Source organism: Triturus cristatus, chromosome 8 (genome assembly GCF_964204655.1).
Source record: "Triturus cristatus chromosome 8, aTriCri1.1, whole genome shotgun sequence".
NCBI lineage: Eukaryota > Metazoa > Chordata > Amphibia > Caudata > Salamandridae > Triturus > Triturus cristatus.
The window spans coordinates 884,834,991-884,848,537 of record NC_140591.1 but is presented as its reverse complement, the minus strand read 5'-3'; the positions used below and the strand labels follow the sequence as shown (position 1 = coordinate 884,848,537).

The 13,547-nt window shown below is 44.9% G+C and overlaps 1 protein-coding gene across 1 annotated transcript in view; it reads right to left on the bottom strand.

Annotated features, from left to right (window-relative positions):
- Positions 1–13,547, bottom strand: part of LOC146805219 (pyruvate dehydrogenase (acetyl-transferring) kinase isozyme 3, mitochondrial) — a 1,482,095-nt gene that overhangs the window by 1,291,318 nt on the left and 177,230 nt on the right. The gene's annotated exons all lie outside the window — the stretch shown is intronic.

Genomic DNA, 13,547 nt, shown 5'->3' with positions numbered 1-13,547 from the left:
GTACCCGTAATCTCCAAGCTAAAAGGCATCAAGTCAAAACTGGACTCGTTTCCATACATAATTGTTTTTTGGGGGATGATATAGTAGCCGGAGGGAGGGGGGACGCTTGTCAAGTCCCCACTGGTCCGGAACACACATCCCAGGTCGGTAGCACATCAGGCAACCTGTACTCAAGCCCAATTGGGTATGTCTCATTCTAGTAATACAATTACTGACTGTGCCCTGGGGGGGTGGTCACTGAATCCCGGGCAGCACGTCAGGAAGCCCGGGAAAGTGTCAACAAGGACCCGCTATCTACACACACTTTAGTTCACCACAAACGGTTCACGTCTGCAAACAAATGCATACTTGATCGCCCACCCCAATCAGCGCCCTTGTTAGCTGGACTTTTGGGGGTTCCTACACTTGCATCTGGAATTAAGGAAACCTCATTAGATCTGATACACAAGACAATTCACTGGTGTAATAACAATGTGACAAATGGCTCAAATATTACTCCAGACATCATCATGGCCAGAAGGGTTGGTTGGATCGGCCATGGGACTAGGAAAAATATTGAGGGGCTTGTATAATTGTCAACTTTAAGCATTCCATGCAAGCTAAAGCATTAGTAGATTGTCAACACAAAAATGGTATCAAATCTAAAATTAAAATAGTCACATTGCAAACTTTTTATACTCCCAAACATTTCTTAGTAAACTGTGACTGGCAGATGCCTGGTTGGCAGAGGCCATTTAAGCTGGTTACACGCCCCATAGAAAGCAGCCTAAACACTATATTACCACTAACAAATCGGTTTTTACCACTAGCTAACCCGCAGGGACTTGATGCAAATGATTGACTGGCTATGGTAGCGGGGACAACACAGGTCAAGAATTTACAACCGAATGCTTACATTGAACCAATAACAGATGCCTCCACACCCCAATGTTTGTTGGATAATCCTCCTAACTCTACCTCTATCCCAGTTATTTCCAATGATGCCTATATGAAGGTATTGTCTTGGAATATAGCTGGGCTTAGGCCAAAGAAGGGTGATATTTCTTGGGTACACTTCCTTGCTAAACACCATATTATTGCTCTACAAGAGACCTGGAAACCCAATGATTGTTTTTATCTTGATGGCTTCATCTCGTTTTGCAAACACGCAATCTCATCTAATAGGGGTAGAGCCAAGGGAGGCCTCCTTTTAATGTTCAGTCTCAAACTTTGTTATAGGGCCAAACTGATTGATTCCCCATCACCCCACGTGTTAGCAGTGGAATGGTCTGGAAAGAACCTTACCCCCCTGTTACTGCTGAATTTTTAGAATTCCTTTTCCACGACTCATGAGACCTTACACCTCTTGGCCTTAGAAGACCTAGTAAAAAATTATGGGGAAAGCAGCCAAGCTTATTATGACCCGCTAATTCTGGGGGATTTTAACACCAGACAATGTTGCCTTAACTGTCCCTCAATGTTGGAGGAGGAAGACGATTCACAGGGGTCAAACCACTTTGAGCACACGCCATCAGGAAATTTCCTAGAAGGCCTGCTCTCTGTGTTTACAACAACCTGATAAGTCTGCCCTGGTTCCCACCTATGTAGGTAATGGTAGCTCAAGTATAATTGATCATATTTTTTTATCTGCCTTATTAACTTCGGCCGTACAGACTTTTAACGTTGTCTGTAATTGTTTTAGTGACCATAACCCCTTAATATTGGTTCTCCTCCTCTCTTCCGTCTCAAAAGGGGAGGGGGGTTGCGAACCATATCACTAATGCAAATATCAGTACCAAAGACCAGGCGCGAAGGTTGAGGTGGGAAAAGATCACTCCAGAAAGCTTCCTGGAGAACCTGTATACCTCCTGTGCTTTGGAGTTCCAAGTATGTATGGACCCAGCACTACATGATAGAGTTACCCTAGATTCCTTTGATACCATTATTAAACAGGCGGGCTCTAATTTAGTGACTAAAACTAAAGTGAAATCCCCAAAACTAAAAAGGTGGTTTGATGGTACTTGCTCAGCCGCCCATAAGGAGTTAATGAAATCTGTTAAGCAAACACCGGGGGACCCAATACTAACCAGGAGCTGCAGGAAGGCGTATAAATTAGCAGTTTGTGAGAGGAAAAAACAACTAAGAGAGCATGCCTGGGAGGAGCTTGGCCAAGCTAGCGACCTGTCTGATAGCTCTAGATTTTGGTCTATAGTTAACAGTCCCCTTTTTAGGTCTCGCCTGACCCAGCGCATGTGCTGATCTGGCGAGACTTATTGAGAGGGCTCCAAAAAGTGCTACCAGGCCAGCCTAGAGCTACAGTGCATGTGCGCGGGCGCGCGCGCGCGCCGCGATTACTTTCACTTTAGCGGCCGCTTTGATGTTTGATCGCGATCACTTTCACTTACGCGGCCGCACGCCGCTTGGCATAGCCAATAGGTCTCGCTTTTGGGACATTATAAGTATTTAGTTATGCAACTGTTGCATGGCTAAACACTTATAAGGTCCCAAAGGCGAGACCTATTGGCTATGCCAATGCTTGTTTCAGATGTATCAAACTCCAGCAAGGATTGCATAATACCTCCAGAGAAATGGGTTCAGAACTTTGGCAATATTTATAGTAACACCAATCTAGCAGACGCCGTGGGACATACAGTTCCCGGACTAGTTAGCTCCCCTCTCCATCTCAGAACAGATTAGGTCTATAAAGCCATTATTTCAACATCGGGGGGAAAGGCCGCTGGCCCTGATGGGGTACCAGCTGACCTTCATAAGGCAGACCCCAAAGTCTGGGCATAGATTTTAACACATGTTTTTAATGCCGCATGTGCTCACGGCTTCCCCCCGTCATGGGCATGGGCAGCCATTGTCCCCATTTTTAACAAGCATTTGCAATGCAATAGGTCTCGCATTAATGAAGGTTTGAGCTATTGGCGTTGCAAATAATAATGCAACACCAATAACTCAAACTTTCAGTAATGGAAGACCTATTGCAAAGCAAATGCTTATTTTAAATGAGCTGCAGCTGCGTCCTGACCAGGCTGCTCAAGACACTCTTGCCCTCTTCCAAACACCGACAATAAGCACTGGCAAAGCCAGCAGGTTAAGCCTTTACAAAATATATTGGCTCTGTCAATTGTTTTACATATTACACAGCACTAGAGCTGCTGTGCAACATAGCTTATGGTAAAAAAAAAAAGCACTATGACGTAGTCAATGGTGTGCGCATCATAGCACTTTATTTTTTTACATTTGGCCATGTTTCACAGAAACCCAACTGCTATGCAATATGTAAAAATAAAACACATTGCCAAACCCAATAGATTTCATTTTGGCGAAAGCTATTGCCTTTTGCCAATGCAGTTTGTTCATGTTGGCAGGTATGATGGCCTGAGTGAACTTGTTCTCCCTGTTCAGCAGGAAGTCACTATACCGGAGGAAGGGCATCAAGTGGAATGAAAAAACTTGTGGGGGCTCCCAGAGGGGCGTGGTCGATGAAATGAAGGACGTGACTTAAAAACCCAAACTGAAAATCCATGCTCGGCATAGTGTGTCGCCCCACTGGTATTTTACTGTTATGTCATTTCATCCATATACAACAAGTAACATTACATCTACTACAAGCCAGGACTATTGGCTTTGTCAATGGTTGTTAGTTGCATAAGATAAATATGCAACAGCGATGGCTTCGATGTACATAATTTTAAAAATGCAAGCATCATACTGCCCCATCAGGTTTGCATTATTCGTCACTGGCTATGCGCCAAGATAACCATATTGACAGATATTGTCCCATCAGGTTTGTCCGTTCAGCAAAGGCCAATAGCCCAAGAGGTGGACCAGCAGCATGCATAAGATACCGAAATCATCCTAGAGAGCAACTGTGGCTGCTCCCATTAAAGCTAATTCTAGTCTAATGATTAACCGCGTTGAGCACACATAACAATATATCATACTTTACATATGGTAATTTTACACCGTGCTTTTGTGGCAAACAGTAATCTAGAGCTTTATATTTGAGAACAACTTGGTTCACATCAGAAAACGCCAGCGCAAAGAAAACTAGTGTGCTATGTAGTGACATGGTGACAAAAAAATGGCCACTAACCCCATCTTCGACCATCATTCATGGAGAGTGGTGACATGTACAAGTACTACATGTGTATAATATACACTACAATGAGCCCTGCTCTCGGAAAATAGGTATTAATGTCCCCCCAACTCAAATGATTGTATCGACGTTAAAATGGTGAAGAGCTGATTTTCCCACCCAAAATGCAAATTTGTAATCTTCAGATTGCGAGCGGATATTTACAATGGGAAGGACATCAGATAAGAGCAGCATCTAGTGTTTTCACGACGGATCCATGTTCAGCTTCCTGAAGCTAGTGTTCTTTCTTTTGGGGTTTTAAGACGAGGCACCTTAGCAGATAAGAAAGAGGTCGTAGTGGTGGGCAACCTTTTCATGTTTAAAGGGCCGTTCTAGAGAGAAACCAGGGAGTGCATTAGCAAGGCCTGGTTGTCTAATATTAATGGAGCTAGCGTGCAGAAGTATACAGGCTGGACTGATTAACCTTCCCATTTAGTAAAGTAGAAGGGGTTTCCGGCCTCCATCAATTCACTCTCCTCACTACATTTCGTCAGTTAAGGCGTTTTGATGAAGTAGGACAAGAAAGCATGCAAGGGGGAGGGGGTGGTGCGGGAAAGGACACACATTTCAGCAGGATGCCATGACAATATATTGAACAAGCATTGGCATAGCCAATAGGTCTCGCCTTTTGGATCCTTATAAGTGTTTAGCCATGCAACAGTTGCATAACTAAATACTTATAAGGTCCCAAAAGCGAGACCTATTGGCTATGCAAAACGGCCGTGCGGCCGCAAAAGTGAAAGTGATCACGATCAAACATCAAAGCGGCTGTGCGGCCGCGAAACCGTTAGTAATTGCGGTAAAGCGCGGCGCGCACGCCCGCGCACATGCACTGTGGCTCTAGGCTGGCCTGGTAGCACTTCTTGGAGCCCTCTCAATAAGTCTCGCCAGACCAGCGCATGCCCTGGGTCAGGCGAGACCTAAAAAATAATAGAGTCTATGTTTTAAACATGCGGGGACAGTAGGGATGGGCGTAAGCTTTGAAACAATGGGGGATTTCTGATGTGAAAAAAGCATTATTTATGCAAACAAAGCACTGACTGCCTTCCGTTTTTTTTAAGCCTTGCGGAATATACAAATATAATTTTTCAACCGAAGGCAAGCTGGACAGTTTTGTGACTGTCGGAAAACTGTGTTTGTAGTGCACCAGAGCTAATGGGGTTCTGCCGGAGGGTACTGTTAAACAGATAAAATCAATTACATGTGTAAACAGCACAGTGCCACAGTCGCCTCTTCCAAATTATAAAGCCAGTTCTGACTGATGCGCAAATGCTGACCCGAGGGCAGTTAATCTTCGGACTTGATCCGCAGTTGTAAAAACAATCCGGTGTCCAGCAACGTGGCATTTACCATCAGTTCCCGTGCACGGCAAGCGGTTTCAAGCTCCTTATCATGCCAGACAGCGCCATATCATTGCCTGAGGCGGGTAGTCACCGATAAAAAGGTAGAGTCTTCAAAATAAGCCCTCTGCTGAAATGGAAGGCGAGGTGCCTCTCACTGAAAAGAAACTTCTCTCTTGTGAAACGCGCACCAGAGGAGCCTTTACGCGTGATGTGTGGTGCTGGAAGAGTTTGCCAACACTGCCCGAAAGTACAGCGCATACAAACAGAAGAAAAATTATAATAAAAACTACAGCGGGCCGCCAGCAGCTAAGTACAGTGCAGTTAAGTACAGCGCATACCAACATTATAATTAAATAAAAAAGCATTGGCATAGCCAATAGGTCTCGCCTTTTGGACCTTATAAGTGTTTAGCCATGTAACAGTTGCATAACTAAATACTTATAAGGTCCCAAAAGCGAGACCTATTGGCTATACCAAGCGGCCGTGCGGCCGCGAAAGGGATCGCAATCGCGATCAATCAAAGCGGACGTGAAAGTAATTGCGGTCAAGCGCGGCGCGCGCGCCCATGCACTGTAGCTCTATGCTGGCCTGGTAGCACTTTTTGGAGCCCTCTCAAAAAGTCTCGCCAGACCAGCGGATGCGCTGGGTCAGGCGAGACCTAAAAAGGGCCCCCGTGACGATCCGCCATGTTATAGGCCAATTTCGCTTTTAGATTCTGCGTCTAAAATTATGGGTAAGGTAGTTCTGGATCATCTCACAGCCTGGCTTGATCACGCAAATGTTATTTCCAATCTCCAATATGAATTCAGGCAGGGGAAAGGGACACTAGATCAATGCCTAATTCTCCATTTGGTGATCGGGAAGTACACCGTTGCCAAGGGAGGTGTTCTGCATCTGGTCTTCATGGATCTAACCTCAGCTTTTGACCTTGTCAATAGGTCTAAGCTGTGGTTTATCCTTCGTGATACAGGGCTAGATACAGAACTGATTTCCTGCATACTGCACATGCTAACACCACGGCCGCGGTACGGTTTAATGAAGACGGCAGCCTGATAGATTCTTGCCAGTAGGAAGGGAGGTTCGGCAGGGGTGCATTTTGGCTCCCCTGCTATTTACCCAATACATTAATAAATTGTGGGACACCTTAATATCATGCTGCAAGGACATAGCTAGGTCCGGCACCAAAATGATACCCGCATTGCTGTACACCGACGACGCGGTCTTATTGTCTAGAACTGCAAGGGGCTTGCAACAACTTTTAAATTGTTTTATAGATTTTATGAATTCACTAGATTTAATCACAAATTTTAAGAAATCCCATGCAATGTCCATAGGCCCTCGAAAGGCGGCCAAGGCCAAATTTTATTGTAATGGGGACGATTTAACTAAGGTACCCACGTTCCCATACTTAGGGGTACTCTTTGATGACCAAGGTACATGGTGTGCGCAACGAATACTTAAAAAGAACGTTCTAGCTAGAGCGACTGGGGCCATTCTGGACTTCGCAAAAAGACTAGGGTCAAAACCCCTCCCTGCACTCTTGAAAGTCTAGAACGCAAAAAGTATTCCCATGGCTACGTATGGGTGTGATATTTGGAGCTACAAGGACATGAAGAGCATACAAGTGGTGGAGAATAATTTTATGCACAAACTTCTTGGGGTCCCTGTAGCTACTCCTGTTTACGGTTTGCATGAAGAATTGGGGATGGGGTATATTTCGGATCAGATCGCAGTTGCCCCATTGTTACGATGGCTCAGAATCTGGGCGCAACCTTCCCCAAATTTAAACCAAGTAATAATTTTGGATTGTACTGCGCTAGAGAGAGCCCTACACATCCCTTGGCTGAAATACATAAAGGAAGAGACAAAATGTCTTGGTTGTCCAGAATTGTTTTTGACCCCGAGCCCCTGGGCAAGACCGCGATCATAGATTTTAAATGGCAGTTTGTGGATAGGCGGAAATACCTCAGGGAGGAGGAGGAGTTAGTTAAACCTTCGTGAGAAGGTATGTTACACCGAGCCTAGGCCCGCAGCTACAACCATATTTATCATATGTCAACAAACCAAATCATCGCTTTGTTTTGACAAGATTCCGCTTAAATATGGTTCCCTGGCTGCTGGCGTTCCCGAGAGGATATTAAAATCATTAAAACCTTGCCCTTGTGATAACTTCTCGGAACAGGATACCTTGCACCTAATGTTCTACTGTGTTTACTATGATTCTCTGCGCAGGCAGCACATTCTTCCTTTACTTAGAGATTGTCAGTTTGCACAAGTGAGGCCAGCCCTGCTCTATCTACAAATGCTAGCCTCACCTATGGTTTGCTTTGGGGTCGCAAGCTATTTAGTCGGGCCATTAGATATAGGACCAGACTATCGCTGTAATAGCAATCCTGTGTTGCTTGCTGGTTCAAATACGTCTTCTTTTTTTAACTAATACCTTGCATTTTTAAATGTGACATTAACTATGGACTTGGTTCACTATTCTAGCACAGTGCACTTAATATGATATAGTTTTTTTTAAGGTTTTTTTAAAATGAATACCGTGACTGTAATGCGGGACAACTTTATTGTAATGTATTTTGATGGAATGTGTATTTTTATAATATTTTACGCTTTTATGATTCTTGGCTGTCGAATAAAGTACTTTTGACTGACTGACTGACAATAGCTCCAACTGACCCAGCCTTCAAAAGGCAACATTCTCAGAACTGCTAGATGTAGAACAACACAGGAGAAATTTCCATATGGCAAGTAGCTGAGTACAACACCACACACCTCTTTTCTTCACAAGTATTAAATCAAACAATGAGATTGGATAAAACAACATAATGAAACAGAAAAGTCTCAATATAAGGAACTAACATTGAATAAGAAACTACAACAGGTTAAACAGAAAATCATAACACAGTCTCCAAATCTCTCAGGAGTTCTCTTAATCTCAACCATGCCTGATTCAGATGTTCACCAGGAACTGAATCAGATCATTGGTCTGGGAATAACTGGGTCACATGCTCAGGTCTCACACATTCTCCCGAAGGGCTCAGATGTAGTCTGACTACCCAAATTAAGGCAGACCCCACTCAAACTCTTTTTTTATCACCAGCAGTTGTGTACACTTCTCTTGGTTGCCATATCGAGACACACCTCTGAGATTTCCCATGGTTCCACCACGAACTCATCATCGAGCAACTCCACAACCCTAATCAGAGAATACCACTTTGAACTAGAATTCATGTGCCCTACGGGTATCGTCAACTGCTCCACACACACTTTTTTCAGATCACCACATTTCCTTCTCTGCACCAACTCAAAATCCTATCTTCTGCTATACCTATCCCCACTATTCCGTATTTCTAGATGGATAGTATCACTGTACTTCTCCAGACTGGAAGTACGTTCTAACCTGTTCTTTAGCCATCTAGGAGCTAACAGGGCCAGGATTACAGTCACTTAACAGATCAAAGGATAAAAACCAAGTAATTGAATTTGGAGTGGTCCCATACAAGTAGCATGGTCATAAGTTTCAGTTGATCCCACCATTAACTGCCAACTGCACAGGCTGTCTGATGATACAGTTAAAAGGCTGAATCTTGGGGCATGGCCTGAGAGGCTGAGATGGTGAATAGTCTAAATGAGCTCCAGTCTACCATATGGGTTCGCTGTGCGTCCTTGGTGCTGACCGGGCTAGTCTGGCATCCTAAAGGTCCACCTGCCACCCTTACCACCTGAAACATTTTAGGGAATGAAGGTTTGACAATTTTGTGCTGGTGGCGGATCCTAGGGGTGGGCATATGGGAACAATGAGGTGGTGCCAAGGTGGCCGGTGTGACCTCCAGAGGATGCGAAGGGACAAGATGGTATGTCTGGGCCTGCACTTGCAGTTTAACTGGAGGAGCCAATATCTACTGAAGCAGACAGCGTTACAGGCCCTGGACGGTTGCCTTGCAGTGGAGTTTTGAGGCCAGGTAGGAGCACCAAGGTCTAGCAGACAAAGCACAATTGAAGCGGACCTGAAGCTTTAGAACACCAGGTGAGTGCTTGAGCGGACTGCAAAGTGGAGATACAGCCTTTTTTTTACTCACTCCCACTCTTTGTTGAACACTGCGGCCCGTGTAGGTTCCTTCTGCAACACCTACATCCCTCCTTCCCCTCCCCCCTCAGAATACCGGGACCGGTTTCGGCCTGCCCGGTTCAGAGATAGAAGACTCGAGGCCGGGGGCAATAGTGTAAAAGGCTAGAGGGTCTGTGGGGGGGTTGTGTCTTGGGTTGTTGGCCATGGTATCCTGCTCCACATGCACTCTGCTACAGTTGGCTCGCTGGAGAGATCATGCCATAGTCGCAACCTGACTCAGGAGTAATTCCAAGGATTAGATTTTTGATGCAGAATTTAAGGGGCCCCACACACAATTGATTGCCTGGAGAATAAGCCACTGACCCTAGTGAACATTCAGTGGCCTGAAGTGGTGATTGCCTGCTAACTGCTGCCATCAGCCCTGCTGATTAGTGACTTTGGTGACATGTGCGCCATCCAGCACTGAATACTGGTCTCTCTCCGGCGGTTGCCCCGGAGTCATCCTCAGCTGCACGTGCTACCCACACCTTAGATACCCATGGCAAAAGCGGACTATGGGCTACCAGATATGGAGCCCCTCTCCACTGTTTTTGGACTTGGCTGACCTGTTGTGACCATGTGTAGGCTGCCAGCTCCTCTGCGTTCCTACTAACTTTTGCGATGGCCTTACACTTGCCGGCTGAGTTCAATGTGAATACTCCTAGTGTTGTAACCAAAACAATGGGAGGAGACAAATCCACCACCTTCAAAGGGCAAAGCAAAATTGAAAAATTCTCAGTGACCAGTCCACCTGGAACGGACGATGATGAGATTATTCTTCAGGCTGTTGCTCCTCATTGTGCACATCACTGAAATTGGAAAAAAAAGTACATCTCAGGATGCAGGATAAAGCCTTTTCTTGCAACCCAACATGGCAACGTAAAAAGGGGCACCAGAGGGATTCCCAGGACTTTGCGCAAAGAGATAATGTTTACCTTTGCCGGGGAACGTGAAAATCACGTTGCATGTATTAAAAAGGGGTAGGGAGGAGAAACCGAGAGAGGGAGACTGAATTACAGAGACACCTGATAGGTAAGCAATTAATACACACTACCAAATGTACAGAATTAAAAAAAATATATATTTTTTGCAAATTATTTTTAAATGCTGTGAAAGTTTCATATGAAGTGTCCAAGCTCATAGCAAAAATGCAAACACCTCATACAATCACAGAAGAGCTGATGATACCTGATGTAAAACCATTGTTAGTGCAGTGGTAAGAGACAAAACAGAAAAATATTTAAATGTGGTACCACTGTAAAACAGTAAATTGACAACATTTCTTACAACATAAAAGAACAATTGATTGAAAGAATTTAGAAAGTCAGAATTATCCTACAAATGGACAAACGTACGAATGATGTAAACAAATCTCAGTTATTGCGTTATGATAGAAACACATTTTAGGGATAAAATTATTGATACAAGTAGGAAGGTAGAGTATTAAGTGATGATGCTGGTTAGACTTCACCATGCAATACTCTCACAGACCCCAAAGATGGTCATTGGACTCACAATAATAAATCTTTAGCTCAGTCCTGGTAGAATGGCAAAGAGCCGTCAGGCTTGAATAAAGGAACATATTAAGCATTTGAGAGTACAAACATGGACGATAAATAACTGACACAAATCAATAGAAAAACAAAGCTAATTTATCAAAATAAAGTGTCTTTTTTTCTTAATTTAGACACCAAAACAAGTGTGATCAGATATAAATAACAGGAGTAATGGATTTTAGAAGAAAACATAAATCACAGAAATTCAATACTGCAGAACGTTTGCATTGTGGTTAATGGGAAAATGTGTTAGTGACAAACTGTCACTTGCAGGTCCAGTTGCGTGGAACCCAATGAGGGCTAAGGTGATGCGTGTCCCAAGACCAAGCCACAACATTCTTTTCAATTTTACCTGGCTCGTGGAGCCCGAGTACAGAGTTGTCCTGGCTGCTCCAGGTGTTGAATGGGAGCCGCGGGAGAGCTTCTTTTTACCGCTTAAACGGTGCTGCTGGAAACAAGATGCAAAAACACAATGGGGTGGTTGCATCTTCGGTTGAAGGTGAGATGGAGTTCCCTCTGGGTGCAGCGTCAAGAGCAGGGGTCGGTTGCCGGACTGCCAACCAGAGTGGTAAACTTGGTAGAAAGGTACTTCGATGTCTGGTGGTCCTGGGGAATGTTGTAGATACTTGTATCTTCGTGAAAGGCAGGTCTACAGTTCCCAAAATGCCCTAGACCATCTAGAGTTGGGCGATCTCTCAAAGGGCTCGATGGCCAGCGATTCTTCAAACCCGGAACGTTGTTTTACCTGCAGTTTGCAGAGGACTAGTGGCACTAGTCCAGGGGATGCGGAGGCTGCTTCATGCTCTCACAGGGGTCCCTTTGGGGGAACCGAGAATTATCCTAGGACGAGTCTCGATCAGGCAGTTCTAGGAGCTTTGCCACAGTGCAGAGTATCCCTCTTTTGGTTTGTGCAAGTTCTGTTGTCCCAGACATAGGCCTTTTCTTTAGTCTCTTTGATGCAGGCTGATTCAGAACTGAGAATCTGGTGTCATGGGTGGCCCTTAAATGCTAGATTTAGGGGCGTTAGGTGACCACATTTGGGGGCGTAGGTCACCTTTACTACCCAGAACCTGTTATTTCTAACACTTTTAAAAATGGCAGAAGTCTTCCTTAGCTGTAGAGACCAAGCAGCCCACCCTAGAGGCTGGCTAGCCCTCTGGGGGTGTACACCTCTTGCATAAAATGTCCCACCTGTCTACAAGCAAATGTGCCTGGAGCAGGGAGAGGGCTGTTTCCTTCATGCTCCGTCCTTTGTTCCTGACTCCTGGGAGTGTTCACACTGCCTGGCAGGAGGTCAGAATCCTGTCTTGGGGAAAGCGTGGGCTGCCAGTCAGGGCGCAGAGAAGCTAGGACAACCAGGTGGCAACCTCTAAGGTAGCCACCTGGGTGCATGCTGCATGGCCCTTGACATGAGATGTGTGTCAGGGGTGAAAAGGCATGTTTTTATACCAAACATGACATATTTAGGCAGTACTATAGTAGAGCTGTCAACTTCGGATTTGCCCTTGTGCCAACACATGTTATACTATGGATCACCTATCACATAGTGTACTTTAATGGAAAAGGCCACTGTAGGGACACATAAGCTTGTACTTACACACCTTTAATATAAGGCAGCCTGCCTGCTGGTCTCAGGAGAGCTTCCTTAGGGGTGACTGACATATTAAGAGCAGTGCATTGACTTTGCCACACATGGTGAGGGCAAAGTCGAAATGGGGCAGCTTACACTGTTCCTACAGTCTACAATGGCAGGCCTGCTGCCAGTAGTTTACTTGGGTCACTCAGGGTGGCACACAGTGCTTCAAGCCCTGTGAACCCATATACTGCCCATGCCCTGGGTACCACTGGTACCATATACTAGGGTCTTATAAGGGGCATCAAGCCCTTGTCAATTGGGGATGCCAATTTACACATACAGTTTTAGGGAGAAAGCACTGGGGCCTGGGCAGCAGGCTCCACTGCGCTTTCAGTGTCATAATGATCAGCATTGGACCAAAAAGTATGGGGAAGGGGTAACCATACAAAAAGGGTACTTTCCTACAATACACATCACTGCAGAAGAGGTGTACACATGTTTGAATGGATTCCTGGTGTCAAATGGAGGTCAATGGTCAGAATTGCATAGGAAACATTACAGAGAGCGGTTAGTGGGGGGATGGGGTACGAGTTGTGCCAAACCTGGAAGACTGTATGGACTTATTGCACAAATAAGGAAAAATTATTGTTCAGTTACATTCAAAGAGAATCTTTACCCACTAGGAAGATGCAAGAAAAATTGAAAAAGGTCTAGAATAAATTGGTCAAAATTGTCATTTTTATCAAAGCCAGGTCAATAAATTCAGGGCTGTTGAGCAACTGCGTCTGTATACGAAGAGTGAGGATTATCAGCGTTTTGCTTCATACAGAAG